This window comes from Emydura macquarii, unplaced genomic scaffold (assembly GCF_026122565.2).
Source record: "Emydura macquarii macquarii isolate MOO-44397 ecotype Brisbane River unplaced genomic scaffold, CSIRO-AGI_Emac_v2 contig_1876, whole genome shotgun sequence".
Lineage (NCBI taxonomy): Eukaryota > Metazoa > Chordata > Testudines > Chelidae > Emydura > Emydura macquarii.
In genome coordinates, this window is record NW_027132013.1 from 7212827 (window position 1) to 7232138 (window position 19312).

Here is a 19312-nt window from a genome sequence, read left to right on the forward strand (position 1 = left end):
TACTTGTGCTTTAGATTTTAAAACTAATATGTCAGCCACCACTGAAGCTAACCTGTGAATGACTGATTACCGCAATAAGAAAACCCCATCATTAGCACACAATTAGGCTTTACAGAATCTGATTTTTTTATGTTATTTCTACTGATAATATCTATGTTTTATTTGTAAACATTTTTTGCCAATTTATACAATTTATTTTAAATTTTCACTGTTGTGGGAAAATTATGCTAGGGGTCACACAATTGGGGGGGGGGTCACAATAATGATTTAATGACAGTAAACACTGAAATTAAAAAAATTAAAGTTTTATAACTGTTAAAACACAAATTGTCAACATCTCATCAAAATATACATAAAAATTCTTAAATCAAATTTTAATAATTTCTCAAGCAGCATTTTTTTCATTTGCCTATCTATATGTTTCAGTTATTATTGATGGAAATATTTTTGTTGTTGTTTGTGTGTGTGTATATGGTGCAATTGACGTTTACAGACATTTACCAATAAAAATCTAATCCTTCCAAGCCTACACAAAACCAACATTAAAGTATTTACATGAAAACTGGTGATGCAGATACATTCAAAGGCACATTGCAATGCACAATATCAGTTTATCAGGATCATAAACTATACCAAACTGGATATGGCATTTAGAACTCACTTTATCCATACTAGTAGATCTTGTTAAAAGCAAAAAACATTTTCCCATTGTTCAGCGATGCTGGATATGGAAACAAAATGAGATTCAACTACTGGAGTTAGAAGAAAATCTTCAACTGCTTCCATATTACTTACCTTTCCAATCCTACCTTCGAATACCATGTGCAGGGGCATCAGAAAAGGATCTGGATGCTATTCTGAAGGTGCATTAGGAAGTTAGACTTGTGATATATAGATAGATCTGTCTACCTTAACGCTTGTGTAAATAATGAATGCAGAAGATAAAAATATGTAAAAATCTTCAGCTGATGAATTTAGACTGGAAATTTGAGACCAGGGACACTTGGGATTTCTAATGCTTCCCATTGCTAGCTTACCCTTCTATACAGTGTTTTGCAACTACTTGCAGTTCTAGCTCTATTCTATTCTCTATTCAAGTTCTTGCATTGCTACTGTCACTGTGGAAGATAAGTGCCTTGCTGAAACCAAGAAGAGCATGAAAATGAAAAATATAATTAAAAGATGTAGTTCAATAAACTGTTTACCACATCAAAACATTCTGTTTCAGCCTTCATTCATGGACAGAATAAATGTGTTTGTGTCAGTTGGAATTCTGGTTGAACTAGTTCACTGATCTCCTACTTGAGACAAAGGAAAGTGAAGTAATTTCACCTTAAAAAATCTAAACAATTCTTAAAATTATATTTACTTTTTTTTTTACTTTTACAAGCACAAAATAGATAAAATAAAAGCTGGTTATAGCATTTATTTTATTTGTTCTCCATTCTAAGGTACTGCAAGTGAATATTAAAAAGCTGAAGAACAATGATTGTGTGATAAATAATAACTACAATCTAGTGAGGTGCCCTACTAAAGAGTGTTTGATAGGAAGAACAATTAATTCTCTTGCTTTTTGTTTTACGGACAATAAGATTTACAAAGGAGTGAGATAAAGCTATATAAAATGCTGTTCCAAACACAGCAAAGTATAAAGTTGTGTGTGCATTCCATGTCTGCTGGGGTATTTCTTCCACCTTTAATAGACTGTCCCAGTTGATGAAGCTAATATGGTTCTGAGATTCACTTTGGATAAGAATACATACATTCAAGTATCATGAGTCAAATCCTCAGCCCAGTGCCTCGCCAAAGTAGCTGGGATGGATGCTGAGCAGATGAATGGGGAGTCTTCCTCACTGCCTGCAAGTGGTAGAATTTCTATGGAGACTATTTACCTCTCTGGAGGCTACTTTAGCCTACTGGATGGAGTAGCACTGTGGACTCAATACCTCATCTCACTGTGGGAACAAACACTGGATCCCTTGGCGATCACCAACAACATTCGCTGCTTCTCAAGGAGCAACACCATAGAAGTGCGGTGCATTTGCTTGCCCTTGCACTGCAAAGCTTCATTATTCCCAATGCCTGGCAAATATTCCTGGCTGTGCAGGAGGGAATGTGGTTTATCCCTATCTGAACCTCTTGGGTCTGCAATATCTGGCTAAGAGTTATGCAGGGCAGGCTGTTTTGTGGGATTACTAGTGCTTTCTGCTTCTGAATCTGGACAGAAATATCATGAGGACAAACTTTCTGGGATATTTTGCTATGTCTGCTTCCAGCCCTATTTGAAACCGAGAAATGAAGAGTTGTATGAAAATGAAAAAAACAACGTAACATTTTTGAAACTCAAAAAAGGTTTTTAGTTTCATGGTGAGTTGCATTTTACAGGAAATGTCTTAATTTTATCCAAAACAGCTCTCCCATTTTAATTTTTAACAAAAAAAAAACAAAAACAAAAAACAAAAAAAAAACCCCAGGTCTGGCTGGGAAGGTTTAAGGTAGCAAAGGGCTTGTTCCCAGGGCCTGTGCTGGCACAAGACAGTCTCTTTTCTTTTGGGGTAGCTCCTCAGGCATCTAGTTCCAACCCCCAAAGTGGATGGTGTGATACTGTATGATTGAAGATCACCATTTATAGCATTGTTGCTACCACTGTTGCACAACTGTACTAAATTTGATACAAAGTGTATCATGTAATGTGTCAATGGAAAAGTTAAATTGGTCAAGTACGATTATCCCGGTTAAATCCAGGTATTATCACTATATCTGAACTTATGAATATTGGCTATTTATTTGTATCTCAAATATTTTTGTTCTTGGGGTGACATCCACAAGGTAGTTTACATCCAGGCTCACCAACCTGCTGTGAATGGACTATTCAAGTTCGATGGGCCCTTAAGAAGAATCATCTCACCAGATATTGTTCCCAAGGACACCTCAGACAGACACAATGGCCACTCCTGTGATTCAGCAAAACTTATAAGGGCAGTGATGTGGACATGTAAGCTTGGATCTCATCTTTCTCAGTAACTTTCCATACAGAGGGCTATGGACTGTGTTTGGGATAGAAAATTTCCATGCACATGGCAAAGGATATAAAAGACACCTGTGACATCTCCATTTTGTCTCATTCCTGCTCCAGTTCTCTGAACTGTGGATTTACAATTAGAAAGAATATTTTGAACAATGGAAATAGAACAATCCGATCTTTTGGAAGTTACCAAAGAGACTTTTGCAAACCACCAGATTTTTGCAAACCCGATCGAAGGACTTTGCAAACATTTGTATGTATATGACCTTTTAACCATTTGTAATTCTTATTTTATTTTATTTTACTAATAAATCTTTAGTTTACTGAGGATTGGTTGACAGCGTGATATTTGGGTAAGATCTGAAATATATAATTGACTTGGATTTAAGTGTCTGATCCTTTGAGATAGGTAGAACCTCAGATATGGTAAATTGGGTTTTCAATAACCTCTCTTCATATTAGACAATTTGTCTGGATGGGAACCAAGGGCTGGAATGCCTAAAGGAGACTGTGGTTGGGTTCATGTTAACCAATAGTGCTACAAAAGCTCTTTTGTTACTGGTCTGATGAAACTAATAATAGAACAAACCACCAGTTTTTTGGGGGAGGTGTGTGCCCTGTTTTTTGCAGTATGTCCTGAGATGGCACTCTCAGTGTGATCCATTTTAGGCACTGGTCACAGGTGTGACTGGCTAGGAATGGGGCATGGCCAGGATAGTAGAAGGATGGACTGATGCAGCACATCTCCACTGCAGCCTCTGCTCACGGGAAACTTGTAGGATTCTCATACATAAATCAAGCCTGCCCTTGGTAGTTGCCTTGTGGAGGAAGCAATTGAAACAATTCCTGCCTGCCCATTGCCTGATCTGTCTGGTCACAGCAGGCTGGGCTGTTGCAGAGAGATGCCATGCATATTGCCTTCTCTCAGTAAGGGTGAATGTGGCCCTTTGTTTGGCTTTGGAATCCTTTGGGATGAAAGATATTTACACATATATGGACATATTATTCTTATTATCATTTGCCCAGAGCCCTGTACATTCACTAGTGTCTTCAGTCTACAAATGGGAAACAAGGCAATTTCCATTTCTCATATTGTTGCTACTGTTCCAATTTCAGACATTTTAAACAAGGTAATAGGAATCAAGCATCCGACTTTTTCTTAGTCCCCACCTCCAGCCACTAAAACAATAGTTATGATATATACTTTGCTTGGTATCACACACAGCATAACAATAATATTCTTAAGTAGTTTTTATATAATATCCTCAGGATCCAGATGCCACCCTTACTATAATGGTATGTTAAACTCTCATAATTTTTCCACATGTTGCCCAACATCCTTTTTATGTTGTGTAGCTATATATTTAGTGTCCTATGCCTATTGAAACTGAGATGTTCTTTGCCCTTCAATTGAATCTAGTGGGTGAAAGGAAAATTAACTCAGCAATGGAGTGTGGGGTAATCTTTTAACCTCCTTTTCCATTGACTTTCCAATATAGCCCAGACATCCAGCCAGAGAACCCTTGAAACTAATGAATGGACGCTACAGAATTCTGTTATAATAAACAAGACTGAGTAATTGATAAGAGGGTGTTTATAATCCAATTATATTCTGTGACTGATAAGGGATATTTGTTATTGCAGATATTTTAAAGACCCACTGAAAGATGTTTTTAACTCATTAGGAAGCGCTTATTATAACAGGTGCTCTTAATAATAATTGAATTAGAAATCCCATTATATCATAAAAGAAATTGCACAAATAATGAGCTAAAATAAGATATTGAAAACAGTACACCTCCTGGGAAAGTAATTATTTTCCCCCAAAAGGAATTTCTTTGTTTCTCACCCTAAATAGGAAAAGGTTTGGGAGTTATACTGGGAATGAAAATTGTCCTCATTCCATCAGTTACAGAGGGAGGATCCAGATGCCAGGTCTCTGCTTTATACAAAGAGTGGTAATATATTTTTGTTCTATTAATCTTTGATTGAAAGTTTTGATTAAATTATTCCATTTGAGCCTGTTATTTGACAACTTCAAATGGTGATTAAATTCAAACATGCAACAATTCTAATACATGACATACATTTCTTTGTGGTGTCTATCAGCCTTCGAACTGTATTTGCTCAATAACAGAAGGCTGTGTAATGTAGTTACTTGAGGTAAACCATGACAATTGCTCACATAGTCTGGTGTTCCCTTGTGCTGTATATTGTATTTACAGATGTAAAAAATACCCAGTGTGTCGACTCATACAGAATCATTGTTCTCTTCTGAACCAAAATGATGTTTTTAGGCTAAAGCTAATATAAACAAATTGAAAACTAAAATATCTCCCACCAGCACACCTTTTCCTTCCCGCCCCCCCCACCCTCCCCGACTTTGAACGAGGATCAATTTTATGAAAATTAAAGCCAATTATTGCAGCCATAGATCTGAGTAATTCTATTAAATATTTACTGCTTCTCCCCAAAGACTGCAGAAGCCTTTCAACATAAATTGAGTTATTTCACTCTTCCCATCATATCGAATCAAAGACACATACACACACAAGAGTAGCCTGAAGCCAATTGCAGGCTTTCAGAAGGAAAGCAGAATATTTCTATTATGTCCATTTCCTCCAAAACATTTTGCCAAATCTTTTCAGAGATGGTGGTAATAATAAACTCAAAGGTGTTATAGATAAATGAGGGCAAAAGTACAAACACAGAAATCGTATAACTGTTTTTATTCTCCCAACTTCCCTAATCACAGGAAGAATCTTTTTCTTTTCTAACAATCCTTCTCTGGGGAGCTGGGTTCACTGAAGTCATGTACAGTACTATTGCTGTCCACAAAGGACTAAAAGAATGATTTGAGTTTTCCAGGGCAAACTATCCTAAAGATAGCACCTGCCACAGAAGTTTTGCCTGAAGAAACAGAAAAACAGCTGCAAATCAGGATGAATACCTTCCCTTATCTGCTTTATTTAAAAGTCTAATTAAATTGGTACATCAATTGGTCCACTGTACTTAGAATAAAGCTTTAAAATATATTGGGCCATAGTTGTAAGAAGCAAGATATAATTTTAATACTAGTGTGGAATACTAAAATACCTATATGTTGTTAATAAAAATTATAAATCATAATAAATGGATATAGTGTTGTAAATGTACAAGGTACTTAAAAAACATATGGCCAGAACGAGACTTTGTGCAACTCTATAGATAGTAACCCCTCACACCGAATCTAAATTTGGCCCATACTCTATATATCCCCAACAAAGATCTAATAAACTAAAACAGACACACAAAAAGTCTGAGACAAACATATCAGGGAAGGGGAGAGTGCAGATAAAGTAATGCTGAAAAGAACAAGACAAATCCAAGGAAGAGTGTTGGAGTTTTTTTGAATGGTGAATTTGCAGGAGCAGAGCATTGAGTGCAACATACAGGAAAAGGCAGAGCAGTGATTGTAAAAGTGTAGGACTTTGGAAAATATACAATGGATGTTGCATGGGAGACAGATTGTACTTCTCCCTCATTGAGTGAGTCTTTGCTATGATAAGTCAGGCCAATCACAGCAAAATATAACAGGGAGGCAGGGGAGGGATGACATGAGATACCAGAGGCCAGAAGAAGTGATAACTATCAGGATGTGACTCAGGAACCTCTTTGTTCCAACTGACAAGGGGCACAGATGTGTATAAGGGTTACTGGGATCTCCTGGGTGTGGTGTTTACATTCTAATTCATCACAAGAGTGACATGTGGAGTCCCTAATGAAAGTTGGTTTTATTCTGGTCATCAGTATCATTGTGAAATGCATATACAGATGTTGTGTTAGGAGCTATGAATATACAAAAAATATGTTCTTAAGGTCTGTGTCTAGATACAGGTCACCAAGAGAGGTGAAAAACAGGTTTTCTTTCAGGCAAGAAATGCTTATCTACCTCTCTGTTTATATGTAAATTAAGTATTGTATGGTTCACAATGAGCCTCCACTCACCAATCTGAACTGAATGTCCATGAAAAATTATGCAAACTTGAAAGAAAGAAAAGTAAACGACATTGTGGGGGGACCCTATCTTGAGGTGCACATCCAAGGTTTGTTCTGGTATATTAGGGGGGCAAGGAAGGCACCTTGTCATCCTTCACCCATAAAGTAAACAGACAATGAGTTTGCTTCATGAAAGAAAGGTCTCAGACAGGCTTGGCTGAAAATGCTGGAAATAAATTTGGGTGAGAGAAGCTTCTTTAGATAGGAAGATAATTTGTTAGTTATGTTTAGTCTCTCGAAAGTGTGTTATGATTTGTTTTATATGTAACCATTTGTTTCCAATATTCTTACTATTATCATTTGAATCTCTGGTTTCTTATAATAAACTTATTCTTGTTTTCACTGTAAATATATCTAAGTGCCGTGTGATTAGCAGAGGTGTGTTCTAAGGTATAGCTAATAAGCTGGTGTGCACTGTTCCTTTGAGAACAGCAGGCTTCGTAATTCTGTGAATGTTCAGCGGATAAGAGGCTGGACTCTACAGGGAACACTCAAAGGGCGTGGGTATTGGTCTGTGCCTATCGCTAACCTACCCAGAGAGAGTGAGACCTGCAGGTAGTAATTGTATTGCCAGAGGCTGGTGGTTTCAGGGAACTGACCCAGAGCAGGCACGGACAAGTCTTCCTCAAGCTCAGACTGGGCGATGGTGAGGGACCTTGCAACCCTGGGTACCCTTGGGGTGTGTCACACTGAAGAACAAAGGCTGGTGTCATGTGAAAAAAATAATTGGAGGAAGCTGGATATTTTAAGTAGCCCAGGCTTACATTGGTTGCAAGTGCAAATAATGCATTCCTGATAACAGCAATACATGCAAGCCTGGTTGAACAAGTAATGGCTAGACAAAGCAAGACCTCATAGATCCAACTGTCACCTTCAAGAACAATTTGCCCTAGCTGCAGACAGAAACCTTAGCTGAATCTTACATTGATCACATATGTTAATGAAGTATATGCTTGGACTCATTGAATGTATTTGAAATTCTGGCTGCTGATATTTCAAGGCCTGCTCCCAGGAGTTAAAAAAAAAAAAAAAAAAACCCCAACAACCCCCTCCCCCCCCCCACCCCCGGTGACTCTTACATACCTGTCAGTTGAAAGAGGTGGCAGTAATTCAATGTGATTAGCCTTTTCATGGCCAATTGATTCTTCCAGAAGTTAGAACATTAAAATGTTTTAGGTGACCTGAATGTTGCGCTGTCTAAAAAGTTCCTCTACTGTTTTCCAGGTCAAAGGAATGAACAGAGAGTGAACAAATGGATCAGGTGTAGAAAAGAAGGTTCTTCAGTTACCAGGGAATAAAATGGTCCTTTTTTTTCCTGTGTATTCAACTTTAAAGGTCTTCAAGGAAGGGGGGAAAATAAAATCAGTTTTAGTTACATTAATCCTCAACTCTTTTTGACTCTTTAACTTTTAATCATTTAATTCTTAATTAATTTAACATGGAGCCAAATTAGCATATTTTTTAAAAACTCAGATTTATTAGATCAAATGTAGTCCATCCCTCTCTGCCATTACAGAATTGTCTCTACAATATATTCTCCGGGGCTTTATCTAGTCTCTTTTAAATGCCTCATAAAAAGGCTTCCACTACTTCCCTATAGAGACTATTCCACTGTCTAGCAGATTTCAACAATAAGAAACACTCCTGATGACCAGCATACATTTCTCTTTACTGCTTTTCATTCCATTACTATTAATCACTCCTTAAACCACCCTGAAGAACTTCCCTAGTGTTTGCATATCTCGAATGCTTGTAAACATTTATTGTCTCTTCCTAACAAATACTTGATAATTAAGCCATATTTACTTCTTTTAATCTTTCCTGATAAAGAGCTGGCTTCCTTTTTGTTGCTCTGGTTTTGGCAAATGAGTCAAAATGGGATTATGAGAGCACAGAATGAGGCTTAATTGCAGAGATTTTCTGGGGTTTTCCCCAAAACTTCAACCCTGGTACCTACAGACCGTACAGTGTGGCAGCATTCCAAACACTTGCTGCTCAGGGCTTGCACACACTCCCATGGAATGCTGCCATGTATTGTGTATAGAAGTATTTGCTAATACTGCATTTCAAGAATATTAATTTTAGTGTTCAATGTCCACTAGTTACAATAAGGTTAAGCACAAAACAAGTATATTTCATTAATATTTTTCCCTTGATTAAAGAATTTGAAGGGAACTGACAAGCAATTTAATAGTAATGTAACAAATGCTAAAATATAATGCTGCCATGAATTAAATACCTGCTTGTTTACACCTCAGACTGTAGAGTGCCCAGCTAAATTACAGCTATATCTTCATCTTCTAATTAACATTAGTTTGAGAGCTCTGATAGATATTATTGCTTTGCAATCTCCAGGCTATCAAGTAAGCAAAAGGTCTTGAATATGATATAAAGAGTTTCCTGAATTTACTTTTCGGTGCTTAGAATTCACAGTTTCGTTGGAACTGTCAGAGAGCAGGGAGGTTCAGAAGTATGTATCCTGCAGAGAAGCAAAGGGAGAAAAATGCAAGAAACCATTTTTGCCTTACAGAAACGAATGGCTTTCACAGTGTATAATTTGAATTCTGGAAGACAATCACTCTTCTCAGCAGCAGTTTTACCTCTGAAAACGACAAATAGGACAGCCAGTTCAGGAATTATTTGGGGATCCCAAAAGATGGGAAGTAAACTGTTTATACAAAACACAGTGTGGACTAAAACTGCAAGCAGACAGGAGTTACCTGCTTGAAGATCACAGTGGAATGCATGATAAAGCAGGAGCTGGCTCCAAGCATTTTGGAATGCAATCAGACTACACTAAGCTGTCTGTTTGTTCATTTCAGTCACATTATATCATTTCATTTCCCTGAGTGGATGAGGGTAACTCTTTTAAAGAGGGAGTAGCATGGTCCGGTTACAAGGACTTTGATTCTCTCGGAGAAAGCTTGGGAGTAGTTTGTGGAAATAGGAAGATTTAGGCCAGGACATTTGGACATTTAAAACTTTTGTCTTTTCCAGATTATTACAGTAAAGTTTTGCCTAAAACGTCATTATAAGACATAGTAGGCTGTTAGGATATTGTCAACTCGAGTCAGGTTTAAATTTAATTTTCTCATGATAACCATGCACAGTAATTTCATCCATGTTCCCAGCCACAAATGTTGTGACCAGATCATCCTCTGAATTATTTAATTTCTCTGTGACAGGTCTGTAGCCAGTGGCTTTGCCTGCTCCTAGATGTGAAAGGTGTATTTACATACAAACGTGTTTTGCTTAATTATTTTAATTTTTATTTGTATAAGACTAGCCGCCTAGAAGCCTCAAATGAGATCAGGGACCCATTGTGCTAAGCACTGTACATCCACATAGTGATAAATAGTCCCTGTTCTGAAATGCTTCTAGTCTAAATAAACAGGGCAGGCAAAGAGTGAGAAGAGAAAACCAGAGGCTCAAGATCCTTCAGCAGAGGTTGGAATAGAAATCCGTCCCTGAGTCCCTGTCCAGTGCCTTATCTCAAATTAGTTCCAGAGCTCAGGCCTTGGATTCTGGGCAGACAATCTGTACGGTTCTCTTTTGTTGATAAGCAATGTTGTGGTAGACAGATGAGGTACACTACATTTGTAAGTGTAATGGTCTCTGATTATCTTTTACCTGCCAACATTCACCAAAGACAAATGAATTGATAATTGATCTGCGAATGTACATTCATATTCTTAGCTGTGAAGAAAATGGCAAGAGTAAGTTCCTCTAACATTCAGCAAATCATTGTCAACCAGGCCTTTAGCTAAATTTTTAGGTAAAGGATTAATGTCAATTATCTCTCTATTTGAGGTCTTTACATGTTTAATAAGAAAGCCACTGATTAGAGGTTTATGCAATGGGCGAACAAAGCCACACAATGTACAATATGTACATTTATGTTTACCAAGGGCTCTCAGAATTTTCTATTCTTGCCTTTTACCATGAGGACTCATAGTTCTGGGTTGCTTGCTGTGAACCACGTACCAAATCAGTTATAGCAATAAGGACCAAAATTTCTGCATTAGGCTATGCCACAATCCTGCCACCATTGAAATTAATGGAAAAGTTCTTCTTAGCTTCAGTGGGAGTAAAAATTAAGACTATTCACCTGGGCAATGCCACTGAAGCTGCTGGGATGATGATAATAATTGTACATGTATAACTGAGAGCAGAACCTGACCCAGTCCTTTGATCTGTCTCCACAAATCAAAGGCAGAAACAAAGTTACAGTAAAGGTGCAGGCCTTCCTTTTTAAGTTATATCCTTTTAATTCCTGAGTTCAGCTGTAACAAACAACAATGACCTTAGTACCACACTTGGAAGTTTCTTATAGTACCATTTGGCATTGAATAATGCCTTGGACGGTATCCACGCACTGTGTGAGGTATCTGTGTTTTAGGTCACTGTGTGAAAACATGCCCAGCCAGAGAGGGTTGGAAGAATAATTGTTTGGCAATTTATTTAACCAGGAGGGAGCGAGATGGAGTTACTGGACAAATGTGCAGCTGCTAGGCCACTACGCCATCAGCAAAAAAATGAGAAATACTGGGGGTCATTGATCTCTGTGATTTTACTCAGAGGGGAAGAACAAAATTATTCAGTGCAGTTCCACTTTGTAATTTTGATACAGTGTGGAAATTTAGTGCTGGATAGATCATACTCATGCTCCTTGCTTTGGTGATTTAGGACTAGGCTGGGATATAAAATGTGAATGGGGGACCAGCTGGCTTGAATATGCCAATTACATTTGTTTCCTGCCAGTGGCTGTGCTACTGATTTTTTACTCTTTCCTTTAAAATAGATTTTTTTTTTTTTTAAAGCATATTTCATTAGAGGAAATTACAGTCAGAGCTGGCGTTACTCTTTCTGCATTCAACTCCCAGAGCTGAAAGGTAGATTCATGTGGTGCAGGGAAGGTAAGTCAGGCTTTACACAAACACCTTGGCCCCCACCCACCCTCAAGGGGTTTATGCCCAGAAGGGAAACTTAAGTATCAGTACCTTGACTCCATAGCAGCTTTACTGCTGGAAACTACAGTATGATTGTATCTAAATCCTTATATTCCCAAGCTCTCCGGGCATTCTTCCTTCCAGCAACTGCCAGCTCTGGTCACTTTTCAGACTGAGCTGCCCTCTTGCAGAGGCTAGTTTGTAGCCATTTTGCTACATAGGATGAGTAATTGATTTGCTTAAAGCTTAGTAATTATTTTGGCCGATTGATAGAAAGTTATTTTGTTCTTTGAGCAATGCTGGCTGAGTCTTTTTTTAACCAGTAATTAATTCAAGCAGCTTACCTTCAAGCTGAATTTTAGAGGTATTTTAAATAGATTTTTAACTTTAGCCACTTAAAATAATTCCCAATGCAGTCAGTGGAAGGAAAGTTGACACGTCTCCCTATCCAACTTTTTACTTTCCCATTCTGTCTGTCAGTACAGTTGTCAGACCATTGCAATCTTTTAGCTCCTTCACTCAATATTTGTACATGCTTTTTCTCTACTTCCTAAGCCCCGTTTAAAAAAACAAAAAAAACCTAATCAAGGGCAATGATCCTGCGTGATGTTCATGCTGATGCTAAGGGAAGTTTTAGGATATGTGATGCAAGATTGGGGCCCATCATTGTATTCTAAAACAGAAGAGTCTTCAGTTAGCCCGAATAAAATATAATCATGTAAACCAAGAACAAAGAAAAGTGCAAAACAAAGGAAACAGTAAACACCCCACACAGCGCAAATGGAAACAGCAACACTTCTGTGCTTAAGAAGTAGACATCTAAGCAAGCAAATGTATTGAAAAGAAAACAAAGTAATTTCCTAATATAAAATGCAGTTGGATGAAGCAAAGCTCTATTTGGAGAAAACAGATGGAATCTTTCACACAGTCTGCCAGATCTGGCCTTCTCAGAGTGTTTAAAAAAAAAAAAAAAAAAAAAAAAAAAAAGTGGCACAATTTAATTTCTGCTCAATAGAAAGTCTAATATAAATGGTTATGGTTGTTTGGAAACCTCTTCTATGTGCAAAATCGATTTAATTTGGTCTATAAAGTCCTGTTTTGAACTAGTTATCACTGAAAAAAATGAAGTATTTAACCTAAACCACAGTACCAACCAGAGAGCTATCAACTGTGTTATATCAACTGCTTGTTACAGAACATTCAGAATAACTGATATGCTGATGTCTCCTAAAACAAATTAAAATAAAAGGGTGCATAAAATAGGACTGCTTGAGTATCTGAATTATGGGATATTCAAATAATGTTAAAGTTTGATCTGAACCAGATATAAACTTTGTGATCCCGCTAAGTTTGGGGAAGTCTGAATCTGGATCTAAAGTCTGTGATCCAGGGCCATTTCTATAATATGAATCCAAACAAAATCACTGGTTATGAACTTCTTGAAACTTAGATCTTGCTCCAAAATGCATGGCTTAGGTCCATTTTTGTTCAAAATGAGCACCTGTGGTGGAGAATGAATTGGACAAGTGGCTGTTTCATTACCTTGTCAGAAATTCTTTTAAACTATAGATGGATTAACAAGTTCAGGTAATATAAGAATCTCCATCCAGAATTTCAGCTGAACCCATTTTGAAATCATTTCTGTAGCTTAACTCAACTTTGTTGTGGGGCTGGCACCAAAAGTAGAAGTGTAAAAATACACTGGAAAAAAAAAGTTGTTTTTGTGGTATTTTCATCTCAAACAGAAACAGGAATTAAGGGAATTCTCACATGAAAGTCTTTCCTAATGTGCTCTCCAGCCCAACCTCTATAAACCCAAGAGATTCAAATAAGCTACTGATAGAAGCATCTAAACTTACATAGCTGGAGTGACTGGTCAGCTGGAGGAATTGACTCATGAAGAATGATTAAAAGAGTTAAACATGTTTCGCTTTACATATTAAGCTAGTCATAAACTTTCAGTTTTTATTTCCTTAAAATATGGGGCTCCAATTCCACTCTTCTTCATAGATTGGCCATTCTCTTTCTCTCTCTGGGTGTTGTTTCTGACATATAGGCACCCAATTTTCCTGGTCTTGAAAGTAGTCACCAAGGCACTGTTTCAGGAAAGCTCATAAGTTTAAGCAGATAATTAAGTTCCGTTGACTTTAAAGCATGTGCTTAAGTGCTTTGCTGGACCTGGGTCCTAATGCTGAACAATATCATGGGCAGCAAAGCGTTTACTATCTGAGCTGCAAAAGGTTGGCAGTTTCCTTTATAAAGTGGTAGCATGCATAGTTTTGACAAAGTTTCTGTCCAAGACAGCAAAGCACCTTCATTTTACAAACTTATTTGAATGTCTATAAAAAGTATATTAAAATAACATTGCACAGTAAAAGGTTCTTTTTCAAATGGTTGTTATGCAGAGAGTTTTCTTTCTGTCAGATAAAGAGCGATAAAAGAATAAAATGCTAGGAGGATTATTTTTACTCTATTTTCATTTTGTCTTGACAAATCAGTCACATAAAGAAGGTTTTCCCCCTTTGTAAAGTTCCTTTGTTTCAAAAACCTGCATAGCTGTTTGCAGCAATATAATACACTGTATCTGATCTAATACTCATTCCGGTGAAAGAAAAAATGAAGTTATTTTCGCTACTTTGTTTGTGCTTCACTTGGCAAACACCCTTACTCACATCAGATAAAAGAAATTAGCAAATCTCTGAAAATAATTTGGCCATTTGTTTGATGTTTATGCTTACAATGTTCAGTGATATTCTCATTTCCCCTTTCATTGCAGCAATCTTAATTTAAAACTAAAACCAAAAGCCTCCATATGTATATATATATATTAACACCTCTCATCTCAGCATGTGGGAATGGTGGAGATGACACAAGTCTAAACCTAGTATAAATCATGAGCAGCAACATATGACAGAGTCACACTTGGGTAGTTTATTTTGCTTCTAGGGATTTATCCATAAGAAGGTAACATGATCCCACAGATTGACCAAGTATGTGATTCCATCCAATAAGGAAAAGGCTTTTCAAATACATTTAAATATTATTCTAAATAGTCTTGGACTGAATATCCATCTTATACCTGAACTCTACCAAAATCTGGAAAAATATAGATGGAAACTCTATAGCTTGGCCTTACGTCTAGCATGTCTGAAACAGAACCTGAATTGAAATCATGGCCTATTGAAGACAATGGAGCTAAGAATCCCAATTATTAACTCTCCCTCTAAATGGAAGATAGTGTCCCCCAAAGACTAAGACTATTTTAATGTTGCTAAGGGTAAAATTAAGTGCCCACTTTTGAAAAAACATTGCATGTATGACCAGACTTAGAGTTGCTGTGCCATTACCTTTGTGTTGAGAAGTCCATTATGAAGTCCCACAAGGTCTTCTTAACAAAATTAACAAAAAAAGAGAAAAAGAGTGACTAATTCAGAAAGACAATTTTGTCTACCAGTATATAAATGAAGGTTACTAATTCACATTTAGATGGAGAGTTAATAATTGGGGTTCTTAGCTCCCAGTTTTAACCAGTAAAACCAGCAGAGGAAAATATGGTCTTGGTAACTAAAAAAAGTCCTAGTCTATCAATTGAAGTCAGCGGAAGTGCAGAACTAAGGGCAGAATTGGACCTAGTGAATGAAATCTTGGACTTCAATGAGACAGGATTTCAGCCACTGTTTTTAACTATTAGACAAAGCTGCACTCTCGCTGGGCACAAAACATGTGTAATATATAGTGGTCAACACAGTGGCAAAAAAACCCACATCATATTCTGAAGAGTGAGCTGGCACCCTTCCTAGCTATGGATGGCAAATAGAACCACAGAAAGCTGAGTGGCTTCTGTAACCTTAATTAGTTCTTCTAATACAATTCCTTCTACCACCAAGCAGGAGCAAGCTCAGGAAACAACAGGTAGATGAGTATGAGCTATTCATTATTTAGCTAAGAATATTTTTCTCCTAAAGAAAAATCTATCATGCTCAAAATCACTGAGTAACATTGAATCAATAGTGATAGAAGCAATAGATATTGTTCCACTAAACATAATGGCAAAATTCCCAGGAGTTTTAATGGGACCAGGACTTGAGTAAACTTGACCTTCACCCGACTTTCCAACTGAACCTGGATGTCACTATTCTGTAGTTTTGTAAAAGTTTGCTATTTTTCATAGTTTCTTCTCTCTGTACTTTTTTGTCCCGAACAGGACTGGAGTCATAAGTTACACCATAGCACAGGAAAGGATGTTTTCATAGACTGTTCAGCCATTTCTGAAATAGGACATATGTGAAATCTCACAATAAAGCTTATCATGAGAAGATTTGCAGCAAAGAGGCTCACAAGAGTTGCATAAGCACCTGAATGCACAGTCACTTATCCAAACAAAACCAAATTGCCAACCCTATCAGGATTAAGTCATCTCTATCAATGAGGAAACTTTTCAAATCTGAAGGGCTATGAGGTTTTCATTATTTGAGCAAACCTCAAGTGTGAGAAATGAGCTACCAAACCAAGGGTTGCTCTGTTTTCAATCACCCTGACCTTTTTTTTAGGGGAAGTACTGGGGCTCTTTTTGAAACTCCTGGTTCTCATTCATTTATTGTGAAATTTTGCCACATGAGTTACTAAGGGCTCCTTCTCAAATTACTGTCACTCAGCAATTATGGAACCTGGTCTAATCCAATATTCCTTAAAATGCTGATTTAGAGTCAGAATGTAGCTGGCTCTTGCAAGCATGTGCAAGGGTGGAGCAAGAAGATGCAAAAAGCCACAATATGTCTTGTTTAACCATAGCCCCTTTTTAACCCTGACCCATTTCAGGTGATCAGTGGTAGGAAATAAATATCAAGCTCTTACTAGCTCTCCTGTGTGTCATACCTTTATTGCAGATAGAGGGTGAAGCAGGTGATTCACAAATATGAACTACTAGAAGTGGGCATGAAAGGATGGGATGAGCTGTGATCTATTGGTGAGCCAAAGGAATCTGCAAATATTAGCTGCAACATTATCAACCCCACTGTTTGAAAAGGGTAGGAGCTAACCCTTAGTTTATTGGCATTATCAGCCCCGCTATATCTCATTTATTTTTTCCTTCATGCAAATTGAAGTCAAACTGCTGGTAAAAGATGAGCATATTGTGAAGTGCTCAATCACTTTTTCCCTACTCTACCCTCTAATCTTCTTCCACAGGGATTGCTTTGGGCCATACTGTCACAAATTGTGGGAGACAAGGGATCCCAAGGTCACTGAGGTGTTTCCCAATTAACACTTCAAATTACAGTTGTGAGGCCTGAGCATCTCTGCTCTCCACTCAGCTGTCAGAATTGCTAGAAAAAAGACTGTCAAAGAGCAGCCTGCAGAGAGTCATCTGACCTTGGGTATCATTGAGGATGTAAATGCATTTAAATGGTCTTTAGAAAGAAAGAGACAGAATAGTTCTCAAACCATGTTTGTGGCTGATACCAGTAAATCAGAATTAGTGGGGGTGTTGTTGGGGGTTTTTTGGAGGGGGTTAGGAAGAAGGGTTTGGTTCTTTTTTGTTTTGCTTCTGTTGTTTTTAGCCGCAAGAGATAGAAACTGGGCTCAAAGGACATAATAGAAAGTGTCAACTGTGGACAACAAACAACAACAACAAAACCTGACAGTATGCAGCAAAGCTAACAGCCACTTCCAATTTCTAGAGTGAGGTATGTGGGATTTTAGTTCATCAGCTGAATATACTCATTCCAGGCAGTGTGGATTGTGGTTTGTGTTTGAAAAGGGGAATGCTCAGGTATCCCGAGTGGCATTGAAATGCCAGGTTGAAAAGGACTGTGTTGATGGGATATCGGTACACCGCAAACATGAGATCCATATTCTGGTCATTTCATTCATTTGCCATTTGAGAAGATCAACAGTTAAAGCCAGACTGAACAAAGTAGTGAGGAATGAAAACGGAACAATCCTGTAGTCGCTGAAAGATGGACTAGATGACCTAATAATTTTCCTCTCCTCCATCTCTGTAATTCTGTATTCAGTAGTTCCATACCACTGTTTGCTTTGAATTATATCCTTGAAAGGCATGTGCTGAATCCTTTATTCTAGCAGAAGCCTCGCTGCAAGGCACCGTCTAGTGGATTGAGCACGTTTGAGCATTAGGAGTCCTGGGTTCTGTTCTGCCTCAATCGCTAATTTGCTCTGTGACCTTGTGCAAGTCACTTTATCTCTGTGCTTCAGTTACATTACCACTGTCAGTAAAAATGGGTAGCATGATGCTAACCCAACTGTGTAAAAGACTCTGAGATATATGGAAGAAAAAGAAGTATGGTGCTTGCATGCAATGTATTATATTAAATGTCTGAACTCCAGTGACATTACTCTCTGAGAATTTTGCTTCCCCATGTATAACACAGAATATGCCAGAAGGAGCCTTCAACTTGGCGTGGGTAGATGGATCAAGGTATTGACTATTTTTGTCCTGCGATGGGCTATTGAGATTTTTTTTTCTTTGATAGTTCTGTCAAGGGCTGAGTGTTGTCAGAGACAGATCACCAGGGTTGTAATCCAGGGGTGCGTGACCTTGGGGAATTCATTTAACTTCCCTGTGTCTCATTTTAACCATAGAATCATAAAGTTTAAATCACCCAGTACAACTCCCTTCAAGTCTCATTTACAAAGGAATTATGACTGCTGTACTAAATGTTCTCCCTGAAACCCCCAAATCATGTCATTTGAGCTACAAACTGAAATCTCAGACAGGGTTTGTGTAAAAATTCTATAAGGGTTAAGAAACTAGAATCAGTTTCACATGAACAAGCCTTATTCATGGTTAGCAAAGAAATCATGTGAAATACCTGAACAACTGAACATATCTTAAAATGAAAATACCTTAATCTGAACAAATGTTTACATGAATCCGTGGTTAGTGAAACCATGATGTTTTGCACAGCTCCAGTAACTGTACTGAACCTCATAGAGTTATTGTGAGGCTCAGCTTCTTAATGTATGTAGATTACTTTGCAATCCACAGATGGAAGGAGATGTATAAAGTGCAAAAGGTTAGCTGACCTGAAAATTAAACCTTTCGGCTCTGACAGGGGTAGAGGATAATGTGACAATAGTGCATATGCTTTGAAAGGAGAAAAATTAAAGACCTACCATGTCTATTGCCCATTGGCTGAAATCAGATTGGACTTGGAACATGGAGGATTCTTTGAGCAGCAATCTGCCGAGGTCAAATTTCAGTGCTACCAGTGTCATTCATCTTACAAGATTGATATGTTTTTAGCCATTAGATTCCTTTGTGTCATCTGCCTGTCTTTAA